Genomic DNA, 16,051 nt, shown 5'->3' with positions numbered 1-16,051 from the left:
TTGGCAGACGGCCTTATCCGAAGCGACCTACAATGTGCTTCCATGTTACAATCAATGAAGTGATTAATTCTGGTTCACTAGGACCCCCAACTATGAATAGAATATTTTTATTCACTCTGTTGTAGTTTCTATACATAAGTCAGACAATAATAATATAAATATTCTCTAAAGAGGAAGATCTGTCGTTTGAAAGTACTCAGTGACTGAGCTGTTCTGACCTCAAGTGGAAGTTCATTCCACCACCGAGGGGCCAAGACGGAGAAGAGTCTAGATGAATGTCTTCCTTTTACCTTCAGAGATGGAAGGACCAGGCGAACAGTGCTGGAGGCTCGGAGTATACGAGGTGCAGTGTGAGGTGTAATAAGGGCTGTGAGGTAGGATGGTGCTACTCCATGTTTGGCTTTGTAGGCCAGCATCAGTATTTTGAACCTGATGCGTGCAGCTACTGGGAACGTAGCAGAGGGGCGGTGTGGGAGAATTTAGGAAGGTTGAAGATCAGTCGTGCTGCTGCATTTTGTATGAGTTGTAGAGGTCAGATGGTAAATAGTGGTAGACCAGCTAGAAGTGAGTTACAGTAGTCCAGTCATGAGATTACTAAGGACTGAACCAGTAGTTGGGTGGCCTGTGTTGACAAATAAGGACAGATTTGTCTGATATTGTAGAGAAGGAATCTACAGGAACGGGAAAGATTGGTGATGTGAGTCAAGAAGGAGAGTTGGTTGTCTATTGTTACTCCAAGGTTGTGGGCTGTTGTAGAAGGAGAGAGCTGTGAGTTGTCCAGGTAAATAGCAAGATCCTGATGTGGTGAAGAATCTGCTGTAATGAATATTAGTTCAGTTTTGGTGGGATTGAGGTTGAGGTGATGGGCTGCCATCCAAGATGAGATGTCAGTTAGCCATGCAGTGATTTTGGAAGCAGGATGTAGATCTGATGGAGGCATAGCAGTGGTAGGATAGTCCATGTGAGGAAATAACCTCACCAAGTGATCTCGTGTAGAGGGAGAAAATGAGAGGACCTAGTACTGAGCCTAGAGGGATACCAGTGGAGAGTCTACATGAGGCAGAGGTGGATCCTTTCCAAGTCACCTTGTAAGATCGCTCATCAAGGTAGGAAGAAAACCACTGTCTCTTCAGGATAGACTAGAGAGTCTTGTGGTTAACTGTGTCAAATCCTGCAGAGAGGTCGAGGAGAATGACTACAGAATTGTCATTAGATTTCTTTTTTTGTGTAAAAAACACTGGCATTAATATGCAAAAATGCCAGATTTTTTCCATGCATTTGCACATTTTATTAAAATAATTTTGTCAAATATTTGTCAACATTCTTCCCCCCCAAATTGATACACTTAAGTCAAGATTTTTTTGTTCTGTTAAGATTCTTCAAAATGTCCTCTGTCATAGAGTAAAAACTTGTTAATATTGCATATCCCTTGCATGGGGCAGTGGTGGCCTAGCGGTTAAGGTAGCGGCCCCATAATCAGAAAGTTGCCGGTTTGAATCACGATCCACCAAGGTGCCACTGAGCAAAGCACCGTCCCCACACACTGCTCCCCAGGTGCCTGTCATGGCTGCCCACTGCTCACCAAGGGTCATGAATAAAAGCAGAGGACACGTTTCTTTGTGTCATTGTGTGCTGTGCTGTGAATCACAATGACAATCACTTCACTTTCAAATAAGACTTGATGTATAATTTCCTAGCATCACTGGATTCAGTCCCTTCTACAATGCTTCAATCTACATCTTGTGACCTCCTCCCTTTCGTCACATCCATCTTTACTAAGTCATAACATCTGGTCAGCATCTGCTTTGTCTTGTGGCAGAGCTGTGAAGATCTGCTTTGTCCACCTTCCTTTCCCGCGCAACAATCACACACGTGAGCCTGTCCTCCTCCTCCATGTGCCAAATGACTCCATTTGCTTATGCAACCGACACCCACAATGTGACAAAATCCACAGCATCTCTTTATCACTCGTACTCCTTTTCATAATTTTTTTGGTGTGGAAAGTTTGATTTAGTCACTGTATAAAAGTACAAAGTACTTAGTTTTGGAGTAATTTTTGCTCTTCACATTTAAATTAAGCTATACTATGTATAAAAAAAAAAAAAAAATTACCAACCCATCACCAAAAAACTGATAAACTCAACAATACACTTCCAGCCTTATGCACCTGATTTTTGCACATCTCAACTAATTTTACACATTCCTACACATTTTGCACGTTTGTCTCTTGTGTGTCCTGTTTGAAACATCCAACATATCCACTTACAATCATCCTACATGATGTTGTCTAGTTATGTCCTGTTCGACCTGTTCATTGTACAGAAACGTTCTACTTTTCTCCTATAGAGATAACCTGTACAGTATTTAAGTCTTAGTATAGTTTTGTTTAGTGTGTATATACTTATATATTTTCTTTATTTTATGATTGCACTATGGGGGGTCTGTGTGGAACATTATTTCAATACACGGTATACTGTGTATACTGTTGTACTGACTATAAACCAATCTTGAATCTTGAAAAATAATAGTAATAGTTAGTTACTTAGAGAGCCATCAACATAATATTTGAAGCTAATGCTTACAATTGTTGATGCTGAAATTTTGAAACTTACTTTTACACTTTGGATTATATTACATGTAAAACGTTGCAGGTTTATTCAATTATTTCCCGAACATCAATCTCCTCTGTTTCTGTTGTAGTCTTTTACTTTGTGATTTTGTTGCGCTTGAGTGATTCTTCTGCTTTTTTGTGTCTTTGACTTGGGAAGTTGTGGTGTAAAACGTTGCTGGCTATTTGAAACTTGTTTAAGGAGATGACCATACTGCATTCTTATACTGTGTGTGTCACTAGGTCTTGAAGGTTAAAAATGCACTCAGAGATTTTGGTCCCCTACAAACAGTTGACCTTTTAAATACTGCAAGTTGAAAATCAACTGTGTGTTGTTGTTGTTGTTGTTTTTTTTTTACAACAACCACATATCCGTGGTTATAACTTTAGGGTGGTAGTAGCCTAGTGGGTAACACACTCGTCTATGAACCAGAAGACCCAGGTTCAAACCCCACTTACTACCATTGTGTCCCTGAGCAAGACACTTAACCCTAAATTACTCCAGGGGGGGACTGTCCCTGTAATACTGATTGTAAGTCGCTCTGGATAAGGGCGTCTGATAAATGCTGTAAATGTAAATGTAAATGTAACTGTGCCCTGAATACACAGGTGGTATTTTCTGTTATCCAGTATCGTATTGGCTTCTTGATTATTGTTAAAATAAAAGAATCTATCTTAATGTAGAAAATTTGGTGTTAGGAATATATAATTACTCAGATACAATTTTCACCCTGTCAGGTCAGAAAACAGAGAAAACTAATGATCTACATTTAACTCTAGTTGTCCTCTGAAAGACATTTCATGTTAATTAATTTTTTTTTTTGGAAAAGAAATGCTCTGCCAGACTAAGTAGGTAGAACCTGCTGCTCAATAACAAATTATGTAATTATGATAAAATAGGGTGGAAGATGACTCCAGGGACATACGCAAATGAACACATTTGAATGTATTTGATTATAAAATTATATTCATACAAAATTAGGTTTTTGAATGGTTTCTGCTTCAGTAAGAACAACTAAATATTTTAAATGTGGCTCATACGACAGAGAGTTTTAATGTATTCTAATGTTATAAATGTATTCTACACTGGTAAAAACATTTATTCACTCTCCAGAGAACCCAGTTGCTCTCTCTCTCTCTCTGGGAACTCCTTCAAGACTGTTGGAAAACCATTTCAGGTGACGACCTCTTGAAGCTCATCGAGAGAATGCCACCTTTTTTTGTTAAGTACATAACTCCACATGTGTTAGTAGTAATAATTATATACTTTATGTCAAAAATGATTGATGGCATATCTGTATGAGGAAAAAGCGCGTGATTTATGACCATCTACCCTTCTACATTCTCCCCTTCTCCACTGGACACTGGACACAGTGCGCGTAATTTATGGCCTTCTCCCTTTTCTGCCTTCTCCATCGGACCCTGCGCGTAATTTATGACCTCCTTCCCTTCTCCCTGACCCTTCTCTAACCCAACCCATACATATGGCTAATGTGTTGTGTGTGTGTGTGTGTTTACCACGGTTGCATAGGGTAATAAAAGAGGCGTAGGATGTCTCTGAACAGAGTACAACAGATTCTGTTACAATGGGGAGCCCACTTGGTGCAGCTATGAAGAGACGTATTACGCCTACGCCTGTTACAAACAGGATAGTTTGTGATACACCATTTGCGCCAAAAAGGAGAAGGCCACGATCCTTGGTGAGTTTTCTTCAGAACCCTGGTGGCTGTGAAGAATACGAATGGATGTTATCCGATGGACGTGTCGGCGGTTATATTTTTGACAAGAAGGAGCGTCATGTGAGACTGTACTCGGTGGACACGGACCAGGAGTATACACCGGACGACCAATTGTGTGTGTCGTTTTATGCTGAAGACTGGTGTTTGTTCAAGAATAACGGGTGGAAAAAGATTGAAGATGTAAATACGGGGCCTTTCTACATATCGTGGACCGGTGCTACGGATCAAAACCACTACTACATGTGTGGTGGATGTCAAGAGCAGAAATCAGAGTCTTACATTTACGTGTGTAGTGGTAAGAATGTCAGTCGTGTGGTGCCTGACTGTGAACGCCGTGTGTATGGATCGCCAAAGGATGTGAAAGTGATGTACCCGTGGTGTGATGTGGCCATACTCCACAACGTCTTCAAGAAGATTGACAGATTGTTTAAATGGAGCGAGATTTTGGCCGGATACAACGAAATCAGGGTGTGTCTTTTTCATGGGGAGGCGGAGTGTGACAATGCCACGTCACACCCTGAACCACCCCCCACACCGGCTAACCATTAAAAAGCAGAACAGGACCTCAGACCCCTAACACAATCTGGGTGATCACAGGTTCTGTCAAGTCATGGCTGTTAGACTGAATGGTGCATCTGATGCTGTTGAAGACTGTTGTTGGATCGACAAACTGGGTGACAGTCTGGGGTTGCAGAATTTGACATACATGCCTGGACCATTGGTAGACAACCCGTCGTTGCAAACCTCTGATGAGAAGCCACCACCGGCTGCGACACATGTGGGCGATGTCTCAAACCCATGGGATGGCGACGAATTGACTAGTTCCACACTAAAAGCTTTTAAAACCATAAAGTTTTGCGTGTGCAGAATCCTTCAAAACATTATCGTACGACTGCTGCGGGAAACCTGTTATGGATGCATGGTGGACCATCCGAATCAGACCCAACACCCGTGTCTCTATGAGCCGGAGGGATATTTCTACATTACCAACATGGACAAGATAAAGCAGAGACTTTTCCAGCCTGAGACGCACCACCTCATCACAAACGTTCTAACAGCGTGCGGCCTCTACGTACATCCTCAGAAAATCAACGGTGCTGTGGGGGCGCTGGCCTACGAATTAGAAGATGAACCTTTCTTTTTCCAGAGGCTGGATCAGATGACTGAGAGACTTGCTGACTCACAAAGTGCTGATGTAATTTATGAAGCGCTAAAGAGCTGGGGTGAGAAGACTGTTCTGTAAACATGGGTTTCAGTCTGTCAAAAGATTTGTTAAATCTGAAAATGTCATGATGAATGTTTATACCTTATTGAGAGTGATTTAGACGTATGTGTGAAATTTTTACATTACCTCGACAACGCATAATTTGAAAATAAATAATGTGTGGCCAAAATAGAATGTGTCATTATTTCACGAAGCAACCATCATGACTGACCTTTTAAAAAAATACTACTATACGCCAGACAGCGAGGGCTCCTTCGGTGGTAAAACAAGGTTAAAAGATGCCGTGTTTAAAAATACAGGGGTCAGGTTGTCTAATAAGACGGTTTCTGACTGGTTATCAGGGGAGGATGCATACACGTTACACAAACCAGCGCGTTTAAAATACAAGCGGAATAGAGTCGTGGTGTATGGTATAGACAAACAATTCCAAGCAGATCTTGTTGACATGTCTATGTATTCAAAGGAAAACGATGGTTATAAATTCATGTTAACGTGTATAGATGTTTTTAGTAAACATGCGTGGGGTCGTATTTTAAAAAACAAGACCGGAGCTGAGGTGACTAGAGCATTTGAAACTATTCTAAAGGAAGGACGAGTACCTCAAAAATTACAGACCGATCGAGGAAAGGAGTTTTTCAACAAAGGATTTCAAAATCTAATGAGAAAACACAGCATCACCCATTTTGCCACAGGTAGCGAATTAAAGGCAAGCGTTATCGAACGTTTTAACAGGACTATTAAGGGTAGAATGTGGCGATATCTGACATCGGTCAATTCTAAAAGGTATATAGACGTACTTCCTGATTTAATAAAATCATACAATGCAAGCTACCATCGTAGCATTAAAATGAAACCTGCACAGGTCTGCTCTACAAATGAAGCACGAGTGTTTCAGTCATTGTACGGTGTGAACGATGCGAAGCAGAAAAATGTTACGTTCAATTACAAAACAGGCGACGTTGTAAGAATTTCTAAAGCAAGAGGTGCATTCACAAAAGGATATGAACAAAACTTCACAGATGAATTCTTTACTATATCAGCATGTATCCCGCGTAATCCACCGGTCTACAAATTGGTAGATTATGACGGCGATATAATAGACGGTACCTTTTATGAAGAAGAATTGCAAAAGATCAGACTAATCAGTAATAAACCGTTTAAAGTTGAGAAAATTTTGGAAAGGAAGAACATGGGGAAAAGACGCATGGTCTTTGTGAAGTGGTTGGGGTGGCCTGAAAAATTTAACTCTTGGGTTGATGAAAAAGACGTAGTAGATGTTTAAATAGTTTGTTCCAGAATCAGTCTTTCATTCACGATAAAACAACGCCATGGGGGACGAAGGCTTTTATGTAACCCTGCCGTGTAATGCCTCACAGAGCGTATATCCTGATAATACCATATCAAAGTATAGGACCAAACTCGCGAAACCTATTATTTTAAAGGGCGATTGGGAAGTAGCGCTGATTGAATTCCAGTACCCGCGATCATGGCCGACTTTTGGAGAGGATGACAAAATCATCTTTTTGACTAATAATATAACAGGGGAGAGATTGGATGTTACAATACGCGTAGGTTATTACACAAGCATTACAGACATAGTCAAAGAGATAAGCGGCTATACCAGGGTACACGGCGTTACATTTGGTTATGATGACCTTATTAATAAGGTTTATGTCTATTCGAACAAACCTGTCACCATAGCGATATCAGGCAAGCTTAGGATTATTTTAGGATTTAAGAATAACGAATTTTTTGACGCAAGCATTACTGTGGATCCGTTGAGTCGAGCATATGCATCATATCCGGCCGACCTGTATGGTGGCGAATATAGCCTTTTTGTCTATACAGACTTTATAGAATATCAGGCGGTGGGTGACTATTTTGTACCCCTTCTACGATGTGTACATATAACCGGGAAAAACAAAGAGTTTGTCACAGTCAAGTATGACAGAGCGCACTACGTACGTGTTTCGAAATCACACATCAGCGATATAGCTGTAGAAGTGAAATCAGATCAGAATTGTGTCATACCATTTAAGTACGGCAAGGTGGTTACAAAACTACACTTCAGACCCACGAAGCAATCTCAAAGAATTTGAGAAACTATGAAGGCTTTTAATCCGTACACGATAGACCCTCATCGTTATGTGACGTATTATCAAAACCAAGCTGGGGGTGGGATTCCAGGTTTTTATGGCGCCCCTTCCATGTACGGCGCAGGGCTTGGCGGTATTTTCCGAGGTCTTTTCCGAATGGCACTACCGCTATTGAAAAAAGGTTTCGCTATAGCAAAACCCCATCTAAAATCGGCGGCAAAGAACATTGTTACCGATGTAGTAACGAATGTCATGAGACCTAGACAAAATGATGTTGGACAAGATGGTTCAGGTATGATGGTAATGAACAGGCGATATGAACACAAACCGCCGGGTGTAAAACGAATCACACATGGCAAGAAAAGCAATGTAAAGAAGAAACAAAACTCAGTGTCTAAAAGAAACTCGAGGGGTAAACAACGCATGCATGAGTATCGGACTAAAAGAAATTTAAAAAACATCTTTTAGTCATGGCGTTAATACACGGGATGTCCGATGAATGCGTAAAGTCAGAGTTGGATTTGTTTACAGTCCCCATGACGCAGTTGTCTATAGAAAAAAGTACATACATCGAAGTGCCGCCTATCTCGGCACTGACTGACTCGGCACCCCTGGAGTTTTTCATAGCTGGAAACGGTGAAGACTATATTGATTTAAACAATACACTTTTATACACAAGACTCAAGATCACTAAACCGGACGGCACCGATGTAGATGAGGGGGCACCAGTCGGCTTGGTTATTTACCCCGGAGCTACAATATTTTCACAGGTCGACGTATCCCTGGGGGATCGGCTGATCTCACAGAGTTCAAATACTTACCCGTACAGAAGTATTGTTGAATGTTTGATAAATTATGACCGTCATGCGTTAGAAACGCTTTTCTCAGCGGGCCTATTTTACAAGGATACTGCGGGTCATATGGATACTGCGGATCCGGCTGGAGCAAACCGGGGGTTGAACAAGAGGGCCGCATTCACTAATGCTAGTAGCGTTGTTGAATTATTATCTCCCATACACAGCGATATCTTTTTTCAAGAAAAACTCATGTTGAACGGCGTTGATATAAAAATTCGATTAACACGTGCTAAAGATGAATTTTGCTTAATGCGCAGTGACAATTTGGGTTATAAAATTAACATACTGGCAGCGTCCATGTTTGTTAAAAAGGTTTCAGTGTCACCCGCTGTCAGGTTGGGACACGCGCAGGCATTACTCACAGCAACAGCTAAATACCCTATCGACAGGGTATACTTAAAAAATTTCTCAGTGCCCGCCGGAACACGCGTCGCTAATCAGGAAAACCTGTTTTTGGGGACACTACCAAAAGCCATTGTGATTGGGATGGTTGATAATGACGCATTTTCAGGATCTTATGCTAAAAACCCTTTTGCATTCAAACATTATGATTTAGAATTCCTAGCAGTGTATGTGGACGGACAGCAATTCCCTGCCAAGCCGTTTCAACCACAGTACATAGAAGGTTCTGCTATAAGAGAGTTTTATCAGTTGGCGTTATCAACCGGCAGACATCTAAAAAATCGGGCGTTGTCTATCGACAGAGAGGATTTCTTGAACGGTTACACACTCTACGCTTTTAACCTCACGCCGGACGAAGAATGCAGCCAACACATGTCGTTAATTAGATCAGGGAACATCAGATTGGAAATGCGTTTTAGACAACCGCTTCGAAACACTATCAATTTAATAGTTTACGCTATATTTGATAGCATGATTGAAGTGTCCAATCGCAGGCAGATTCTTGTGGACCACTACTGAATTAATGAACACCGTACAACTATTAAATATTATGGACAAAATCTCCACAAACACGTGTTTTTTAGGCGTACTGCCGTCCGACCAATTACCCAAAAGACCTGTGGCAACATTACCAGCATCTGTGATAATTAACACACACAGTTCGGACCAACCGGGTGAACACTGGTTAGCTGTGTACATAACTGAAGACCGCGTCGGTTGTTTTTTTGACAGTTTTGGAAACAGACCAGACAGCAAGATGTTTCCGTCAACCGTTTATAAATTTCTAAAAACTACATGTTACAATGTACAATTTTCAAATAAACAGGTTCAGGATTTATCATCGGTTACGTGCGGCGAACACTGTGTATTCTTTCTCTACCACATGTCAAAGGGTTTGAGCTATGAAGATGTTTTATCTAAATATTCCAATGACTTGACTAAAAATGATAAAAAGGTCTCGCTATTTGTGAAAAAACTACACCCGCATGTCTATAATTGTGATATGTTTAAAAACTCTCAATGTATACAATCTGGTGAGGTGTTTATGAAAAAATCTTATTCTAAATAAATGAGTCGAAAAACAAATATATGTATCATCAAGTTTGTTTATTGTCATCGCATGTTCAAACACGTTTTAAACAAGACTGTATACACTTTTTAAAAATGTAACCATGCGCTTGTATCTAAACGTGGCGATGAAAACACGGGTGGTTCTGAATCACCATCATCATCACGGGTGGTAAAAGTCTTGTTAATGTTTTTAAATGAATTGACCTCATCTTTAACACGTCTGTTTGGAACCGTAGAAAGAGGTATGTTCAACATTGCTATAGCACTCAGGAATTCACGCCACCCCTCGGGTCTCCTATGAGGATTCATAGATTGAGACGTGGTAACGTTCTTAACCAAATCGAAAATGTGAGATCCTGGAATGATCGTACCGTTGAAAACAAATTCGCCATCTTTACCCCATGCAGCAACCCCCTGTGATTTCATCATTTTTTCTAATATATACCGGACATTCCTTTTACTTCTCTGCGGTACATTTTGTAAAACCTCTTTAACCGTAGCGTCGTCATCAACGGTCGTTGCTTCTGTGGGTGATGTCTGTACATTTTCAGATGCCTGTGGTAGGTTAAGCGTTATCGATTTAGTCTCATGATCACCCTGCTTAACCACCGATATATACCTCTGCAAGAGTGTCGAGTATAATTTGGCTTTTTCATAATCCCCCAAATCAGTTCTGTCCAAAACACTTTTTATCGATGCATCCAAATCATTTTCCGCGCGTTGTCTCAGAGGTATAGGTGCACCATCGTATTTTAACCTGTCCAGCTGTCGCTGGGGTACCAAATACATCCTTTCAGCGTGTTCCATTAGCCCCCCTGTCTTGACGCTATTAAACTGCTTATAAAGGGAACTGCGACGCTTAACAGAGGTAAAAGGAACCCGCCCTCTTGATTGATCACATATTTCTTTCTTAACACACCAATTTTTTTATCGGCTATGAATTTTATAGCTTTTTTCTTTTTTTCCAACTTTTTATATTGTGACTTTGTCAATGGTATTGTACCGCTGAGCACATTCAAAGCCACTTCGCATAAGGTTAGAATCAACTCATTCGAAGATTCTTGTAAAATGAGACGTCTCTGTATCGGCTTAGCCTTAAGTAAGAGTTTTAGAAGCGGCAGATTTCTATAAAGACGATTAGACATATCAGCGTCTAAACTCTTTTTTTCTGAACATAGACCACCGGATACTCTGAAAGCAGATCCGTTCTGAGACGAAGTGTGTCAGGTGTTCTAGATTTATAATCAATCATGAGGTAGCCAAAGGGTTTTTCAGTAGCGTTTTTAAAACATTCAAGGAAGAATTTGGTATTACCCGGATACATCTGTCTCGCTAATACAGCAATCTGTGTATTGTCTCTTGGGTTTTTGAAAAGTATTAGGTAATTTGTGTTTAAACTGATTGTTCTGCTGGATTTCCCCTGAAAAAACAAATTCTGAACCATGTAGATAGCGCTGAGATTTCTATGATGCACGTATTGTGTAAACACTTTTTCAACCTGCTTATTGCCACTCGCAACATCCATTAAGTCATCGATAATTAATAGCGATGGTTTGGTCGGCGGCAAGAGTTGGTCGTCCGATAGTGTGTCAGGAATACCTTGTATAAAATTAATATTCCTAATTTTTAACAACTCGTCATAAAGAGGTTGCCAGCAGTCGTAAATGTAGACAATGTTTTCAATCGTTGTAGATATTAAGCGGTCGGCATCGGCTATTAACGCTTTCACAAAAAACGTCTTTCCAGAGTTTGATGGTCCGCTTACTATACACGAGAACGGATGTTGCAATCTGAGATCGAATCCTGAGATGACACACATAAATTTTTATTGTAGAAAATAACACACATGCATATAATAGCATAAAAATACAAATATAAACATACAAATGTCACAGACATATTGAAAAAATCACACATATGCAAATAATGCAAACATCCATATATACAATATGTTACAAACATGTTGAAAATCACACAGATACAAATAATAGAAAACTGTACATATATACAGATGTTACAGACATAAAAAAAAAAAAAAAATGTTTTATTTACATATTTACCTGTGACATCTCTCAAAGTCATCTTGTGTCAATACCCATAGGGGAGCGTCGTAAAGTCTGGGAGCAGGACTCGTTTGTTGTACACAACTTTGAACCTTTTGACATCTGATTTGTTATGTAATGTGAGGTGTCTTTTATTCCTGGTAATTGTGTTTGTGCGTGTTAAAACATGTTGCGACCGGTCTCCATCTATTACATAGCTGTTAACCAAATCAACCAGAGAGCGTAGATTTACAGCTTTTGAATTTTCAGCATTGAGAGTGATACCCTTGGCCTTCATGGATGTCTTACCGTTAGCGGTGATGTAACCATATGTTTTCGGACCGCCTGAACAAAATTCTGTAATGTAATCCCCGGGGCCTACCTCGTCAGTAAGATCGCCCAGATATGGACCTAGGGGTGGCTCCCAGTCACCATCTTTTGAGACAAAGATTAGACTGTCTGTGTCGCTGTACAGCAGCCGATCACCCAATTTCTCCATCACAGAATATAATTCTAGGCGTGCATGAGCCGTTGTAAACGCTCCAAGAAACACATTAATGTCACGCATTTGAGCGCCATAACCGTCTGCATAACGCCACTGAACCAATGCCACTTCGTCCGAGACAAATGCAAAATGTGTGATTTCACGACCGCCCCCAAAAATGTATCGCGAAAAGTCGTCAGGATCTTTCAACAACTCTGTGTATGGAAGGTTTTCCCGCATTGAAAATCGGCCCCAAAGTGAGTTCAATAGGAGTTTGTTAATATTTCTCCTTGCAGGGTTTGAACAGATTTTTTCAGGATTCAGACGGATACCCTGTTTTTGAAAATAATCTTCAATGTATGCATGCTTTTCAACATCCGTCACAACCCCCGGCGGGTACCCACTGGCTTCCTGCTTGTATTGTAGAAACGTTTTCACATAATCTGCAAACAACGTTTCTGATCTTTGTTCAAAATGCCACACTTCATGAATCTCTGCCAAAACATAGCCCATCTGTACAGCTTTCATCAATTCAATGCTGACCCAACAACCCGAAAGAGATCTCTCGCCGTCAGTATGAGTACATGGTGACGCTTGATTCTCAAGATGACAACATGTTCTACAAAGCGGGAACATTAGTTTGCCGCCGCATCGGTATGGCAACACAGGGTGTAAGAGACCACGTGGCGGGTACACCGTTGCTTTAACCAACCCATAGTAATTTTCGAGACTATCAAAGTCTTTCAAAATGATCTGTGGGTGGCCGATCGGATATTCCTTTGATGATTGACAAAACGGGTAGAGACTGGTGAAATCAAAGTAACGAATTTTTTCACCGTCCGATGTTTTGTGATAGAGTTTGTACGCATTCGTTCGACCGCCAAAGAGGCTGTCTCTCGGCTTTAGACGACTGGGGTGTGCATATGTCGACATGAACTCTATGACTGATGGTTCGACCTGTTTTAAACGACGCCACTGGCACTCCCACATAACTTCGACTTTTAAGCCGTACACCTTGGTGAGGGTTTCAATCTTATCATCAAATTGCCTTCTTAAAACACTGTACGGGAGCCTTGACAAAGGATGAGTCTGGGTGGGTGTGTATTTACAATCATGTCCGTGATGCATACACCCATTAAATTCTAAACCGTATTTACGACCATTTTTTTCATAATAGCCGTCAAGACAGTATTTCCCAACCACAACCTCACCCTCTGTCAGAGCGTGTTGGATGTGCACATGCCTGGTTGTTTTGACATATTCCAGCCATTCGATGCTAATGTCTGAAAATGCCTTGTTTTGGCTTGTGTACGCGTTGTTATGTGTAAGAGCGAGTGTATCACGCGGTAGGTAGTGTGTTTTGTATACAGCCATGCAGCACGACGCCAACGTGGTTTGACCAAAAGGGTCTAGACCCGTGCATTCTATGAACTCGTCACGGTATTTCAGACACGCCTCTCTTAACAGCACGACGTCGTTTCGACCGTAGAAACGGAGTTCCTTCTGAAAATCAAAAACACCGCACGCTGATTCGTTGTACCAGTCATCAAATTCACGTCTGCCAGCATTGGACATGTTGTCATATCCATAAAAGGTCTTATCCGGGTATGGGCCTATGTAATGGCTGTTTGAGCGTGTGTTAAACTTGTGTGGGAAATAACCCTTTTCTGTGGTGGTGAGATTTAACGCAGCTGTTGTTTTTGCCAGACTCATCGGTAGAAAAGAATAGCTGTCGATAAAACGCTGTTTAAAACATGCATCATACATGAATATCAGACGGCATCCAGTCATTGTCACATCTAGTTTGATCCCGTTTTTGGAGTAATATTCCAAAAGTATGAAATTATCAAACCCTGCAGCGTTGTGTGCTAAAAATGTGAAACCGTTGAACCTCGGTCGACGGAGCCAATTCACAAATTCACGCACACACCCGTCACCCTCAGCCGTGAACTCCACACCTGTAAATGTAATTGCGCAAACAAAATTTGCATGATGTTTGCCGTTCTCGAAACGTGTTTCAAAATCAAAAAAAATGTAGTGGTTGTTTGTCTCCTTCAATCTAATGGGTTGTATGAAGCATTCATGCTTAGCGTCTGGAATCAGTTCTTCACGACAATGAACACAGTGTGGTGTCGGACACGTGTGTGGTTTGGGTTTTTTAACACTAACGTGGTAACGCCTGTTACAATTCTTACAAAATTTTGTAAGATCACAATTTGACGCCACCACGCCAGGATCGCTCTTCATAGGACGCGGCTGTTTATGTTTGTCAAAACAATAATCAGACTTGCAAAACCTCCCACAAGACGAGCAATATCTCGAACCTGTGACCCTTGAAGGGCATCCGGGGTCGTTACAAACATCACACCTGTATTTGCAACCATGCTCTCGGAACGAAGTGTAACCGGCATAGCAGAATTCACAGACATACGGCACCCCCATGAACGCCTTGAGGTTTAATATTCCGTAGTAATGGCTGTCGTGTATGTATAAAAAGGCTGTTTTTGTATGCGGTACAGTGTTAGTTTGAAATTTCTGCAACACCCCTACGTCTGATCTGTAAAAGATCACAATCTTGATGTCCAATAAGCTCTCAAATTTTGGAACATCATTAAAGCCGACTTTATGGTGAATAGGTAGTCCACACCGTGTCTGAAATGTGGCAGCCAATTTTTCTAAATAAGCTGTTGGTTTCTCAGGGTTTACAAAATTTGCCAGGCATATCGCGAAGCACAATTGGTTTGTGACATTAACGGGGCAGAATAGATTCATCCTGTTCTTGCTTATTATCTGATCATGAGCCAAATCACGCAATTTACGCCGTGCGCCCCCATCACGACCTCTAGCGATTGAAACAGTCAGGTGTAGTGTCTCATCGCACATGATTTTTTTATTGCTTTGGATTATTTTTTCGATGGCGTCCATCAGAATTTCATACGAATGGTTATTCGCGGGTGAAAGGATCGCATTAACATCTGAAACCAGGGTATCGCCACTCAGTGCGACGTCGAAAACACCGCTCTGTCCGGCCAGTGTGTGTGAGAATTTTACGATGTCTTTGAATACATCGTGGATGTGTGAAATATATGATGTTATGTTGCTGCTCGAAACGGATCTGAAATTAATATCACGACGCAGTACCACCCCATTGAACCGTGGTTTATGTGTAACATGATACCCGTCTATCACAGCATGCCTTATCGACGATCCTTCTAAGGATACTGGATCAGATTCAGCACCACAACCATTTTGAATTTGATGTAAAACATTATTAAACATCTCAATTTCCCCCCATGTCTCGACGTTTAACATGTCGTGTAGTGTTTTATTAAAATTGTCCACTGCATCACCACCAATACATTGACGTTTAGACGACTCCATTATGGTTGACAACAAGGTTTAAAACACCACTTACACACGTGAAATGCCACTTAAACGCAACAAAACCGTTGATAACGATGACCAATCAACACGCTTCAGATCTGATGTATGTTCTACAGCTTTGGCTATAATCCCCACAGTACTAA

The sequence above is a fragment of the Denticeps clupeoides genome, chromosome 14 (assembly GCF_900700375.1).
Source record: "Denticeps clupeoides chromosome 14, fDenClu1.1, whole genome shotgun sequence".
Taxonomy (NCBI): Eukaryota; Metazoa; Chordata; class Actinopteri; order Clupeiformes; family Denticipitidae; genus Denticeps; species Denticeps clupeoides.
This window is presented reverse-complemented; position numbering follows the sequence as displayed.